Source organism: Neoarius graeffei, chromosome 22 (genome assembly GCF_027579695.1).
Source record: "Neoarius graeffei isolate fNeoGra1 chromosome 22, fNeoGra1.pri, whole genome shotgun sequence".
Classification (NCBI taxonomy): domain Eukaryota; kingdom Metazoa; phylum Chordata; class Actinopteri; order Siluriformes; family Ariidae; genus Neoarius; species Neoarius graeffei.
In genome coordinates, this window is record NC_083590.1 from 19,881,115 (window position 1) to 19,895,495 (window position 14,381).

At 43.7% G+C, this 14,381-nt stretch overlaps 1 protein-coding gene across 1 annotated transcript in view; it reads right to left on the reverse strand.

Annotated features, from left to right (window-relative positions):
- Positions 1 to 14,381, reverse strand: part of septin7a (septin 7a) — a gene marked incomplete at its 5' end in the record, with an annotated part of 88,683 nt that overhangs the window by 50,105 nt on the left and 24,197 nt on the right. The gene's annotated exons all lie outside the window — the stretch shown is intronic.

The following is a 14,381-nucleotide window of genomic DNA, read 5'->3' on the forward strand; positions in this document are numbered from 1 at the left end:
ATGTTTAAACTGAGAAAATGTATCATTTAAAGAGAAAAATTAGGTGATTTTAAATTTCATGACAACACCACATCTCAAAAAAGTTGGGACAAGGCCATGTTTACCACTGTGAGACATCCCCTTTTCTCTTTACAACAGTCTGTAAACGTCTGGGGACTGAGGAGACAAGTTGCTCAAGTTTAGGGATAGGAATGTTAACCCATTCTTGTCTAATGTAGGATTCTAGTTGCTCAACTGTCTTAGGTCTTTTTTGTCGTATCTTCCGTTTTATGATGCGCCAAATGTTTTCTATGGGTGAAAGATCTGGACTGCAGGCTGGCCAGTTCAGTACCCGGACCCTTCTTCTACGCAGCCATGATGCTGTAATTGATGCAGTATGTGGTTTGGCATTGTCATGTTGGAAAATTTAAGGTCTTCCCTGAAAGAGACGTCGTCTGGATGGGAGCATATGTTGCTCTAGAACCCGGATATACCTTTCAGCATTGATGGTGTCTTTCCAGATGTGTAAGCTGCCCATGCCACACGCACTAATGTAACCCCATACCATCAGAGATGCAGGCTTCTGAACCGAGCGCTGATAACAACCTGGGTCGTCCTTCTCCTCTTTAGTCCGAATGACACGGTGTCCCTGATTTCCATAAAGAACTTCAAATTTTGATTCGTCTGACCACAGAACAGTTTTCCACTTTGCCACAGTCCATTTTAAATGAGCCTTGGCCCAGAGAAGATGTCTGCGCTTCTGGATCATGTTTAGATATGGCTTCTTCTTTGAACTATAGAGTTTTAGCTGGCAACGGCGGATGGCACGGTGAATTGTGTTCACAGATAATGTTTTCTGGAAATATTCCTGAGCCCATTTTGTGATTTCCAATACAGAAGCATGCCTGTATGTGATGCAGTGCCGTCTAAGGGCCCAAAGATCACGGGCACCCAGTATGGTTTTCCGGCCTTAACCCTTACGCACAGAGATTCTTCCAGATTCTCTGAATCTTTTGATATTATGCACTGCAGATGATGATATGTTCAAACTCTTTGCAATTTTACACTGTCGAACTCCTTTCTGATATTGCTCCACTATTTGTTGGCGCAGAATTAGGGGGATTGGTGATCCTCTTCCCATCTTTACTTCTGAGAGCCGCTGCCACTCCAAGATGCTCTTTTTATACCCAGTCATGTTAATGACCTATTGCCAATTGACCTAATGAGTTGCAATTTGGTCCTCCAGCTGTTCCTTTTTTGTACCTTTAACTTTTCCAGCCTCTTATTGCCCCTGTCCCAACTTTTTTGAGATGTGTTGCTGTCATGAAATTTCAAATGAGCCAATATTTGGCATGAAATTTCAAAATGTCTCACTTTCGACATTTGATATGTTGTCTATGTTCTATTGTGAATACAATATCAGTTTTTGAGATTTGTAAATTATTGCATTCCGTTTTTATTTACAATTTGTACTTTGTCCCAACTTTTTTGGAATCGGGGTTGTATGTGGCTGGGTAAAGGACCTCGGCATCAAGTCACTGCCCAATGAATCCTGTATTGTTTTTGCCCGTGTAAGTATTTTTAAGCTTTTCATTCGCATCTTTACAACGAAGCATAAACAGTTGGCTTGATTCTCACTTGTGTTGGCTCTTATCTCTCGGGTAACTTCTTCACAAAGATTATCAGAAACCCCTTTAAAAGACCTGGGTCTTAGTTAAACAAGACGGAGAAGAAGTGATCACGGCGCATTGTAACTGTACGGCTGGGGAAGAATTTTGTCACGACCTTCAAGCGTATGGGACTTCATGAGGAGGAAACAAAGAAACAGCTGAGGACTTTAGCGCTTCGTGACTCAAAAAAGTACCGTAAAATAACGACACAGCAAGAAAAGTACTTGGAAAACACTAAGGACAGAGCTGAGAGGGAAATACAAACCTTTCACCAAGTGAAACTCGAGCGTGCTTCGACTCGGCTCCCTTCGATTTCACTGAAAAGCCACCTTTCTCGACGTCTTTTTGTGAAATCCTGTGTTCGTTCATGCTTTTTTATTAGTTCACAGGGAACCCTGAAGAAACTTATCAGTTTCACAGTTTGGTCGATTCGAACAACCTAAAACAACACAAGCGTGAGGCATTTTTCATGCGAGCGATGCACCTTCTCCATACAAATGCTTTGTCAACTGAGCTTTGGTAGACCACCAGATAAAGTTTTGAGCAACTAATGAGGTGGATGTGACGTCACGTGAAACCCAGCAATAGTCAAGTCCCAAGGCTGAGATCCAGTCAAGACCGAGTCTTACTGAGGTTAAGCTCGACCCCTGATGAATGTGAATGAGTCAAGATCAAGATAAAAAGATAACCGTCGCATTCTTTTCGAGGCCCAGCCTTTACTTCATCTAGATGCCTTCGTTTGGACGTGGCACCAGTGACGACAAGGAATTCCTTCTCAAACTTGTGAAGCATGAAAAGAAAAAGACACTCGGTCAAGACTGAGACGAGACCAAACGCCCGAAGACTGACGAGTCCGAATTAACACACACAACCTCGGGAGCGGACTCGAGTCCTACACAGTACTAACACTTACTCTGCTTCATCGCACCACCTCGATGCTAATTATTTTTCCATACACACACACACACACACACACACACACACAGCATTTATTCCTTACATACAGGTCAAAACAGTGGCCGCCTGCAGAAATAAATACACGGCGCTTGAGCTTCAACAATACGCTCACTGATCCCGTAAAACTGTTCAGTGAAACATTTTTAAAAACACGAAACCGTCCTGGTGATTCGGCTACAGTTAAACCGGGCAGTAATTGTATAAATCCGGTATCGTGGTAAGATTTAACCGTGGCGCGACATTCCAAGATGTGCTATTGCATTAATCTAAAGATGGAGAGGAATTTCTTAGAAATTCATCCAACTGGAGACAGGACGAGACTTCGCCAGACTGACTGAAGTGAAATATGACCGTGCGAGTGTTGCTTCATCACACTGAGGCGTGCAGGAAGAGCGCGTGTACAGACATGCAGCACGTCAAACTACACTATTCGCAAACTATGCTGGGGAACCAGTCCAACTGCTCCTTATTCATGCCCAGAGACCGGCTGTGTGTCAGATAAACGTCCTGGGAAAGACGAGAAACAAACAAACAAAAAAAAAAATTTAACGTGCGACTTCAAAACACACGACCACAAAACTGGCACAGTCAGTCGAGTTCCCTCCTCACACTTCCTCTATGCACTTCTGAAACTCTTTAGTGGCCTGAAACGGAGACACTCGACTCGAGTGCCGAGTCACTACACACGCAAGGAATAAAACACATTCCGGGGCTGTGCTGGAACAGGAAAACAAATCAATGACCGTGTGGTGGGATGAAGCGTCGCCTACAACTGATTATTTCCCTGAACAGCACGATTCGTCAGCGAGTACAATTTTCAGTCTGTTAAAGACATTACAAGATGTATTTTTTTTATCCTTTTACAGCTACATTCTTAATGCTGCGTGATAGAGTAAGAGCAACGTACACCTGCTGTTTCATAACGCCAAGAAAAACTGAAAAATTCACCTACGGCTGTGCGGTGACTCACGCTGGAGAGCAAGTGTGTGTGTGTGTGGCGGGGCACTTAAAACGCCTACCTGGCTGTCTTACAGCCTGAAATTCATGCACAATGACATAATAATAAATCACACTTAATTCTTCTTTCGCCACGGTGCGAGACAAACACAAAGCAAAGTCTTTTGAAATGATAATGATGTAGAACGTGTATGAGAGAGCAGTGGCTTTGGCGCTCTGGCCTTCGACCGCAAGTAGAAACAAGTAGTCGAGTTTGCGATAGCGGCGCAGAGATGCCAACCTTTTGTGAAATTGGTGCTTTTTTAGGGCCATTCTGAGTGAATACAGGTGACTAAAATGAACTGGGACATGTTGGTTTTGGGGGGAGAAAATTGTTTTTTTTTTCTTTTCCCAATTATCTGAAAAATAAAACCAAACCGCAATCAATCACTCATGATTTTCTCACGAGTGATACTCATAACTCACCACATTCACACAAAGTAAAGACTTCTCTGGTAATTTGTATACAATCAACTTTCAAACAGTGAATATTATTTTCTTAACTTTACTACACAAATCAGGGATGAGAGTGGGTGGTCACCAAAAAAGCAGAAAACAAGATGGCGCCCGAAGCCGGGGGTCTGGGAGGGATACCCCCCCTAGGAAATTTTTGAAAAATAAGGCCTTACAAACCACTTTTCCTGCAATCTGAGCTGTAGTAGGTAAAAAATCTGTTGTCTTTTTTTATATATTTACATGAAAATATGTTTCAAATCAATAGGAATATTGTTTGAACTCAAAATCACATTCTACATTCAAGGGTATGGTTATAATTCATGATCAACAAAAATGACAAACTAAATTCACATTAAACGCAAGTTTTATTAATTATCAAAATGTTTATATATTAAATAAAATTTCTGAGGGAGAAAAGGTCAGTCACCCTATGTCCTCATTAGTTGCATATGATTTCTAACACTACGTTCAGACTGCAACCTGAAACGACCCATATCCGATTTGTTGTGAAATCCGATTTTTTTTGTTAGGCCGTTCACATTATCAATTATATGAGACTTGTATGCGATCTCCAATATGAACAGAAAACGACCCAAAAGTGTCCCGCATGCGCAAATCGACACGTAATAAGCACATCTACATAATGCGTAAAAAAAAAAGCGCACTCTTCAAGTTTGCAAGTAAAGCATGGAGATGAGGCGAGACCTGGCGATGTGGTTTTTGTGGCGGCGGCGGAACTCACACAATAATCTGATTAATGTGGGCAGCAGACTAATGAGACCGAAGGTGTCAAATTACTGGAAATTTCCAGAACAATCTTATAATCTTGTAATACAGGATGGTTTAAGTTATAAATCAGTTATAGAAACTGTTTTATTTAATCAGGCTAACAGATCAAGATCCAGGTCCCTACCAAATCCACCATTAGCTTGATCAATTCTATAAAAGTCTATTTAAATTCTGAAAACTGTATAAATGTTGTTGTTTTCCACCAAAGAGGCGGGATTAGCCAACGCAGAATAGTGACGTTTGTCTCTTGTTGATGACGTGTAGGTGGCATGAATGCGACCTGTCCGGTCAGACTGCAGTCGCATGTGAAAATATCGGATATGCATCGGAATTAGGACCACATATCCAAGCGGCCTGGGTCGCATGTGAAAAAAATCGGATCTGTGTCGTTCAGACTGTCAATAACAAATCGGATACAGGTCGCATATGGGCAAAAAAATCGGATATGGGTCGTTTCAGGGTGCAGTCTGAACGTAGTCAAAGTCTTTTGAAATTTTTAAGTTTTCAAAACTGTCAGCATTAATTCAGATTTACTGACCATCATATACATGTTTTAATTCATACTTTATACATGTATTAAATCAAACGAATGCTAAGTTTATGGGATAATGTCTATGTACACTTTATACAATTATTTATAGTTCACAGTCGCTTCTCATTTTCATTTAATAATTTCGACGACTTCTTCAGCTTTTTGGCCAAAGACAAAAGCTTGTCAGTCCTCTCTCTGTTTTTTATACCAGCATCGATTTCATGTACCTTCGCTTCGTCTCGCTTGTCAATTGTATTCGGCATTTTGAGTAAAAAAGCCGATACGAAAGAGAAATGTATTTTTGAAGCGCAGCGACGATGAACATGTGCAAGTTTCGATAAAATAGAACGGATGTGGGTACTTTTGTAAGAACTCTTATGATTGGCTTTTGTTCTCTCACACACTCTTGTAAGAACGGTTATGATTGGCTATCATGCTCTCGCCAGCGATGTTTTGGCCAATTACATTGTAGATAACACATTCTACCGCGAGACTTGGCGAGACTAAAGATGGCGAAAATGTAAACATGTAACATCGTCGTACGCTTGAGTATCATGAAGGAACATACCCCAACCCCCCTCAATGAAAAAAAAAAAAATCTCAATGGATTTGGCATAATATCGATTTTTGCTCAGAAAAAGCCGAAACCCGCCGAAAAGTGGAAAACTCTCATCCCTGACAAATGCAGATTACATACCATCAATATTTATAGAGAATATGCTGGAACATGTCCATTTCCTTTTTATTCCCATGATTAATGTCAAGTCACTTTGATTACTTTTAATTTTTATCAACTTCCTGTCACTTTTTAATCTCATCAATATCAAGTCAGATTACTTATTCAGTTCTGACTGATTTACTTCAGAAGATGACCGTTTCAGTTCCAACAGTGTTTCGGTTCTTTTTGCGAATATATCGTGAAATGTTCATTGCATATTCGGAACATGGTGTTTTGGGTGGATGACAACCCTGATCTCATGTTTTGAGCGATAGTTTGTGAGGTTACAACACCCCGACAGCCCCTCAATACCTAGTGACACGGGCTGCTCGACATTCCATCGCGGCACCGATAATTAATTCGCGCATGCGCAGAACGCTCGTCAACAAAGATGGCGGCGCCCATCGAAGCAAACTTTGACCATAAATACAGTCAAAATATTGAATTAATCAAGAGATAATTGGCCTCAAATGTACCGAACACCGGCAAAATATCGTGAACCCTTATAGATTCACGTGTTTCGAACAGCATCCATGCTAAAATCGTATGAATCCCATATAAACTGAATAGACGGTCGTAGCCTCGTAGTGCTACTGTCAAAAACGTAGTGACTACGCATGAATCGTAGTGATTGGCATCTCTGGCAGTGTCAAATAAAACCACTATGAGGAAGGAATAAAACACTTGGAGGTGTACTGTTACAGGAAAACAAATCAAACAGGATGGTATGATGTGACCCGACACACAAATGTTACTTTTACCACTCTGATGTTGATCATTTTTCTCCAACCCAACGCCCCGAAAGCGTTCCATTCCTCTTACATCACGGCGATTTGCCAGCCGTTGCAATTTTTCATTCAGTAAAGCTACGATCACGCTCCAGCTCGCAATGCTTTGTCGATATACAGGCGAGCTGAACGCTGTGGTCACACAGCAGGCGAACACTTGACTGTCGCGCCTGCTCACAGGACCCCGCCGTTATGGGAAACACCTGATACTGATTTGAGCGCAATTAGCACACGCATATAAGGACACGGAGGCTTTTCAAAACATCACCACATTTATGACTCTGCTTTCAGTTTCGTTGCTCTGACCTTGCCTCGCGTTTTGTTTTTGCTAGTAAAAAAACACTTCCTGCACTACCATCCGTCTGCCTGACAGGATACTTCGCAAAGTCTCTGAAAACAGTGTCATTATATGCGTGTGATAACTGCGCTCAAATCAGCATCAGGTGTTTCCCATAACGACTGGGTCGCAAGAGCATGCGCAACACACACTCAATCTAAATGCACTTTAAAGTGCATATCCTGGACCCTTATGAAAGTATGTCCCTTTACACACTCATCCAGAAGGGTAATTTTGCACAAGGCCAGGCTTTCGTCTAAACCGGGGAACAGGGGCGCTGCGCCCTCTTACCGAAATGCCGATTGAACCCCAAGTCACACTTAGGCCATGCACTTATATGCTACTGCACAACATGCAATCTTTCTCAAAACGATCTTTTCTCCGTGAAAAAACATCCCAGCAACACCACGTGACAATGTGTCTGATCATCAAATACGTTATAATTACTCCAAAAATATTCCAATCGTAGTAGATACACCGCCAGACGGTGCAAAAACAATCCGAATTGGCGTTTTCCAGACCAAGGCGCCATGTTTAGTTGTTTACTTGCCGCGGCTGCTCTCGCAAGATTTGACATGGGTTACATACAAGGTCAGCTGACTTGTAGAGCAAGATTTCTCGAGACTGAATGACCTTTCACCCACCGGCGTGGGAGCTTTTGACAGAAGTAGTTCACGAGTTGTTTTTGTTGACACTTGGGCATTTAAAGATGTCATCCCGCGGCACGAAGCGGAAGAAAGCCAAAGACTGTCCGGGGCAGAAGATGATTACTTCTTTCTTTTTCAGTGTTGACAAACAATTCGTTACAATTTCCCTCTCAGATAGCCTCAGAATGTCCCATTGGAGCCTCAATTTTTTAAAGGCTTCGCATGGCGGGGGGGAGAGACACAGACAACCGGCACCCCCCCCCCGCTTCACTCCCTCGCCATGATGAGCGCCCTCATACTAAATTTTTCTAGAAAAAACCCTGAAGGCCATCTGTCTACAGCAGAAAAAAATAAAATAATAAAAACACGTCTGAAAAAAGTCTGGAGCCAGATTCATGACGTCACCTGCGGAAGCACCAGCTTGCGCAGTTTCAGTGCACAGCCTGTGTAGACCAAGTTTAGCAGCTTGCGATTTTGGATTGAAATATGGAATGGTCACCTGAGCGCAATGTTACTTCACCTTTGGATGAAGAATATAATGAGATGTCGGAATTATTTCTTACTCTGGCAACAGTCAACTTGTGAGTTGCCAATTTTCTTGGTCTTTTTCTCGGCTCTGCTTGGTCCTCGGCTTCGAGGGCCTCAGTGGACGCGGCACTTCGCCTTCTGTCGGGGGAGACGAACACGGCTGGCTCCTTTGGTGATGCTGACACAGATGGAGACAGTGTTGCTTTGGGCATTCTGATAGATGGATCTGCGTCTTTTTTCAGATCAAGTTGCCTCGCGAAGCCCATTTCCCACTGCAAATAGTTCTCAAAGTCGTCGGGCCTTGTGAAGTGAGCACCGCAAATAATGCTGTAGTCTGTAGCATGTTGCCAATTTTCCCGGGTGGCTCGCACGAAGAGCTCCCATTTCTCTCTCATTGTCCGGTCTTTTGGAAAACGATGAGTACTAATCCCATCATGATTGGTGTTGCTACACCCTCCTACGATACATCTGTTAACCATTTTAATAATTACATGATAACATTAAAGAAACTTGCAGAAAACCACCAGGTTGTTTTCTCATAAACAAACCAGCGCTGACGCAGGATTCAGAGGGAGGCGTCCCACACGCGACGCCACGAAAATCAGTGTTTGCCGGGAAATCCAAACGCCCAGTTTTTTCAGAGGCGGACCAATTCGCCTCAAATGGCTCGATTTCAACTGAATTTTTCTGGTATTGCACGAAATGCAAAATGTGACAAACATTTGACCAAAGTTTAATATAAAATAGGAGAATTACATTGATCTTGCTCCTGAATTTACCCGTGATATGCACTTTAAGTCTTGGCGAAGGCTGGGCTATGCCAAGCTGCTGTGTTTCTGAGGCTCCTGTGAGCAACGGGACATTGATTTGAAACAAATACAATCAAAAGGCTCGCTGAAGGTTCCCCGAGCTTCAGGAAGTATTCCCAAACCCAGTTTGCTGACAAAAACAGCGCCACCAAATTTCAACACGTGCACTGAAATCTTTCACGACGTTTTTAGCCAAATCACAAGTATTCGCAAACCCATCACGAGCTGTATTATGAGCAGGGCCTCAAGAATAACATCGCAAACTTTTATCCATTTATTTTTACATTCAATGCTTCAGAACGTACATGAAACATACTTTGTTCACCAATTTCTAAGTTAATAAATAAACCTACAACTCGTCACGCTGCTCAAGAAACCGCAAAGTGCTTCATCGTGAAGTCTTTCCCGTTTTGGAAAACTTGAGACGCAGCTTTACATTTGACTGTTACAAAGCACCGAGACTGGAGACTCCTTCCAAAAACGCTAAACAAAATCTCAGAGAAACCGTCGCCATATCAACGATTACACGTTAACCTTTTATGTGCAGCGTCCGTATGAGCACTATAGAAACGAATACAGATGGAGGAATATTAGTGCACAAGAGGCATTTTAATATCCAGGACACTGGACTGTACGGCTCTGTCTGATTCATGTGTACGGATAACACTAATTACACAAGCCATGAAAAGGGCATCAGACTGAAATTGTAAATGGAGGTTACATAAGGATGTGTGCGCGTGTGAGAGAGAGAGAGACTCCCTGTTGCTTGGCAACACTTTTGCTCGCTAACGTCTTCTTAACAAAACTTTTTCTTGGCTGTGCTGAAAGATAATCAGCGTTTACACCACACATAACTTCCTCTCGTGTGATTCTGCTCCAACACAGTCAAAATAATTCCACAACTTCCCTCAGCATCAGTCCACTTCCTGTAGGTAGAATTCAGACAAATCCTTTCATCATTATTCCTAAGATCTTCACGGATAATGCAAGTTATTAATTCTGTAACTCCAAAATCCTCACTAATTTTCACTAAACTGAGTCTCGGTGCATGGATTCCTCCCTCCCTTCTTGCAAAATGGGCGTGGCTTTCCAACCCTCAAAGCCAGCATGTAGTGCGTTATAAAAACGTCGCCTGATCTTTCCCCGTCCTCGCTGTAGCCTCGGATTCCAGTTCTCGGCTGATGGAGTGGACCTGGGTGCAGTGCTGTCGTCGAGTCACTAAACCTCGAGTCCGAGTCGAGTCACTATCAGTCAGCAAAAACAGTATCTCTTGTATACGGATCACACAGTAAAGCACAGGGTTTTGACCCTGTGAGGTTAGAGCGCGTTGCTAAATGAAGAGAAGGCCAGCGCTGCCTCAGGGAGGTGTGTGCGCGCGCGCGCGTGTTGGGGAGTGTGTTTGAGTTGCCAGTTTGCTGCAGTGCGTCTCTGCTGGAAGTGAATGCGTAAAGCAGGCTGTGTGGAGGCGGTGAAGTGTGGGAGAGAGGCGCGCTTTTGGGAATGGCATTCACTAACCACCCACACTGCGGCCTGGCACTGACACACACCCCACAACGGCAAGCTATTTCAGGCTTCTTTGTGTGTGTGTGTGTGTGTGTGTGTGTGTGTGTGTGTGTGAGAGAGCAGTAATTATGTTGTTAAAGGATTGGCACCTCTGTAATTGAAATTGTGGGAGAGCGAGAAAGAGAGGGGAATGTAAACGCTTTGAGACGCTAGCTGTGTGCATCACCATTTAGATATTGATAAATATACGTCTCCCTTACAATCCAGTAGAATTTGCAGTGCTTTCCTGGTCTTTGTAAAATAACTCCTGTAAACGCGCCGTCACAACCTTGCACGGTTAATCCCAGCGTACTGACTGACGACAAAAGTGGAAACGTCTTGTCTTTTTTAACAGCTTGGAAGGAAACAATCCCGCAGTCCTGTTCAGGTGATTTTATCACTGGAGCTCTGCTAATGCTTAAAATCTGTGAAAGAATGTTTTCAGAAAATTCCTTTTTAAAATTTCCTTATAAACTACACGAGGAAAAATGTGACGCAAATTGATGCTTCACTGAAAAACCAAACATTTATATTAAGGGAGAGTTCAGAGAACGGGCCAGAATTCCTGCGCTCAAATCTGTGAGCCAGAGAGTATGGGCGAGTGCACAGGCGAGTGCACGAGTGCGAATACGAGCGAGTGCACGAGTGTGAATATGAGCGAGTGAATATGAACGAGTAAGTATGGGCGAGTGCACGAGTGTGAATATGAGCGAGTGAATATGAACGAGTAAGTATGGGTGAGTGCACGAGTGTGAATATGAGCGAGTAAGTATGGGCGCGCGCGCGCGTGTGTGTGTGTGAGAGAGACTGAATGAGCAAGAGTGTGAGTATGGGCGAGTGAGTATGGGCGATTGTGTGTGTGTGAGAGAGAGACTGAATGAGCAAGAGTGTGTGAATGAGTGACTAAGTATGGGCGTGTGTGTGTGTGTGAGAGAGAGAGACTGAATGAGCAAGTGTGTGTGAGTATGGGCGAGTGAGTATGGGCGTGTGTGTGTGTGTGTGAGAGAGAGAGAGAGAGAGAGAGAGAGAGAGAGAGACTGAATGAGCAAGTGTATGAATGAGTGACTAAGTATGGGCGAGAGTGTGTGTGTGTGTGTGTGTGTGTGTGTGTGTTAGGGATGGCGAAAACTAAAAAAAAATCTTGACCGACCACCGAGCCTCATTAGCCGGTTAAAGTCGGTTAACCTACGAGTTTAAAATTCTAGAATTGGAATTATTACAGGGATGTAAACGGCGCGCCTTTTGGCGGATGCCGCCCTCTCCACGGCTGAATCGCGCAGATCCGACCTTCCTTTCCCAAGGGGGGGGCGTTGGAGCGTCCGACCACAACTTCTTCAAAGCAAATTCTGCATATAAGCAAATGCCGCCACAGTCCACGAAACACAGGAAGTACAAGCACGAGAAGAAAACAGCAAATCAGAAAGCCGCACACGCCCGCGCTGAAGCCGCACAAAATTTAATGTGCGCATTCTGATCTACTGATTGCGCAGCTTCCGCGCAAACGCGCGCAGCCCCCTGATCCACTGCCCTCCTTTCACACCCCCCACGCCTCATGGACTGCAACGGCACCTGCCTATTTAGTAATTTTAATACAGAATCCACCTTGAAATTACAATCGGACACTCCAACGCCCCCCCCCCCCAAAAAAACAACCAAATGGATCTGCGCGATTAAAAAAAAAAAAAGTCGGCATCTGTGCCTTTAGTTTGTGTGGAGAGATCTGATCTGCAATAACATGCATTGTTGGCTACAGACCGAAACATACTTTCAGAATGCACTGGCCAAGGCAGGACTAAACTCCATGTGCCTTCTAATAATTAAAAAAAAAAAAAAAACACAATAGCAATTTGTAAGCTAAAAAGCCAGTGTCTACACTTTTCTTTCACCGAGTGGCAGCTGGGCGGGACATAACTGAATGGGTGTTTCTGATTTGTCAGCTGTCCGCTCCAAAATCGGCAGTTTCAAAACGATTGATTTTTTTTTTTTAACCGACAACCAAAAAAAAAAAAAATTAACCGGTTGACGTTGATTCGGTCAACCATCAGTCAAAGGGTCATCGGTTAACATCCCTAGCGAGTGCACGAGTGTGAATATGAGCGAGTGAGTATGGGCGCACGTGTGTGTGTGTGAGAGAGAGAGAGACTGAATGAGGAAGAGTGTGTGAATGAGTATGGGCGAGTGTGTGTGTGTGTGTGTGAGAGAGACTGAATGAGGAAGAGTGTGTGAATGAGTGAGTGAGATTGAATATGATAGAGCGAGCGTGTGTGTGCAGACCCTTTCCAAAAAATTAGAATATCATGGAAAAGTTGTTTAATTTCCATAATTCCATTCAAAAAGTTAAACTTTCATAGACTATAGAGTCAGGGCCCACAATTTAAACAATTTCAAGTATTTGTTTATTTTTACATAATTTGGGCTTCCAGCTCATAAAACCCACAAAAACAGGAATTCAAAAAATTAGAATACTGTGAACAAATCACCATTTACTTCAGTTTTTGCAGAAAAAAAAAAAAAAGAAATTAAGGCATTGAGGCAGTCAGCCGGTGGCATTGCCTGGGAGTTATGGAAGCCCAGATTTCCTTGATGCTTGCTGTCAGCTCTTCTTTGTTGTTGGTTCTGGTGCCCCTCATTTTCCTCTTGAGAATACTCCATAGATTCTCAATGGGGTTTAGGTCCGGCGAGTTGGCTGGCCAGTCAAGCACTGTGATGGCATGGGCATCACACCAGGTTTTGGTGCTTCTGGCGGTATGGGCAGGGGCCAGGTCCTGCTGGAAGATTAAATCTGCATCTCCATACAGATCCTCAGCAGAAGGAATCATGAAGTCCTCTAACATTCTGGTAGACTGTTGCGGTGACCTTGGATTTAAGAAAGAGTTTACCAACACCTGCACCGGACATTGCACCCCAAATCATGACTGACTGTGGATATTTCACACTGGACCTCAAGCAGCTTGGGTTCTGTTCCTCACCCGTCTTCCTCCAAACCCTTGGACCTTCATTCCCGAATGAAAGGCACACTTTACTTTCATCGGAAAAGAGGACCTTGGACCACTGGCCAACAGTCCAGCCCTCCTTCTCCTTGGCCCAGTTGAGACGCTTCCTACATTGGCTCAGGTTCAGAAGTGGCTTGACCCGAGGAACCCGACAGTTGTAGCCCATCTCCCGGATGCGTCTGAATGTGGTGGTTTCTGAAGCTGTGACTCCCGCCTCATTCCACTTTTTCTGGATCTCTGCCAGATTCTTCTCTGTTTGATAATCTGCTGAAGCCCACAGTCCTCTCTTTTGCTGGTGCATCTTCTCCTGCCACATTCTGCCCTTCCACTAGACTTTCCATTGATATGCTTGGACACAGCAGTCTGTGAACGGCCAGCCTCCTTAGCTATGAACTTTTGTGGCTTACCCATCCTATGGAGGGTATCAGTGATGGTCTTCTGGCCAGTTGTCAAGTCTGCAGTCTCCCCCATATTGAACCAAACTGAAGCAATTTAACGACACCTGGGGAAACCTGTGCAGGTGCTTGGAGTTTAGTAGATGATTAGTGTGCGACACTCAGGCCATGTACACACGTAGCCGGGTATTTTTAAAACCGAACATTTCCCCCCCCTCCGTTTATAAAAATGTTTTATCCACACC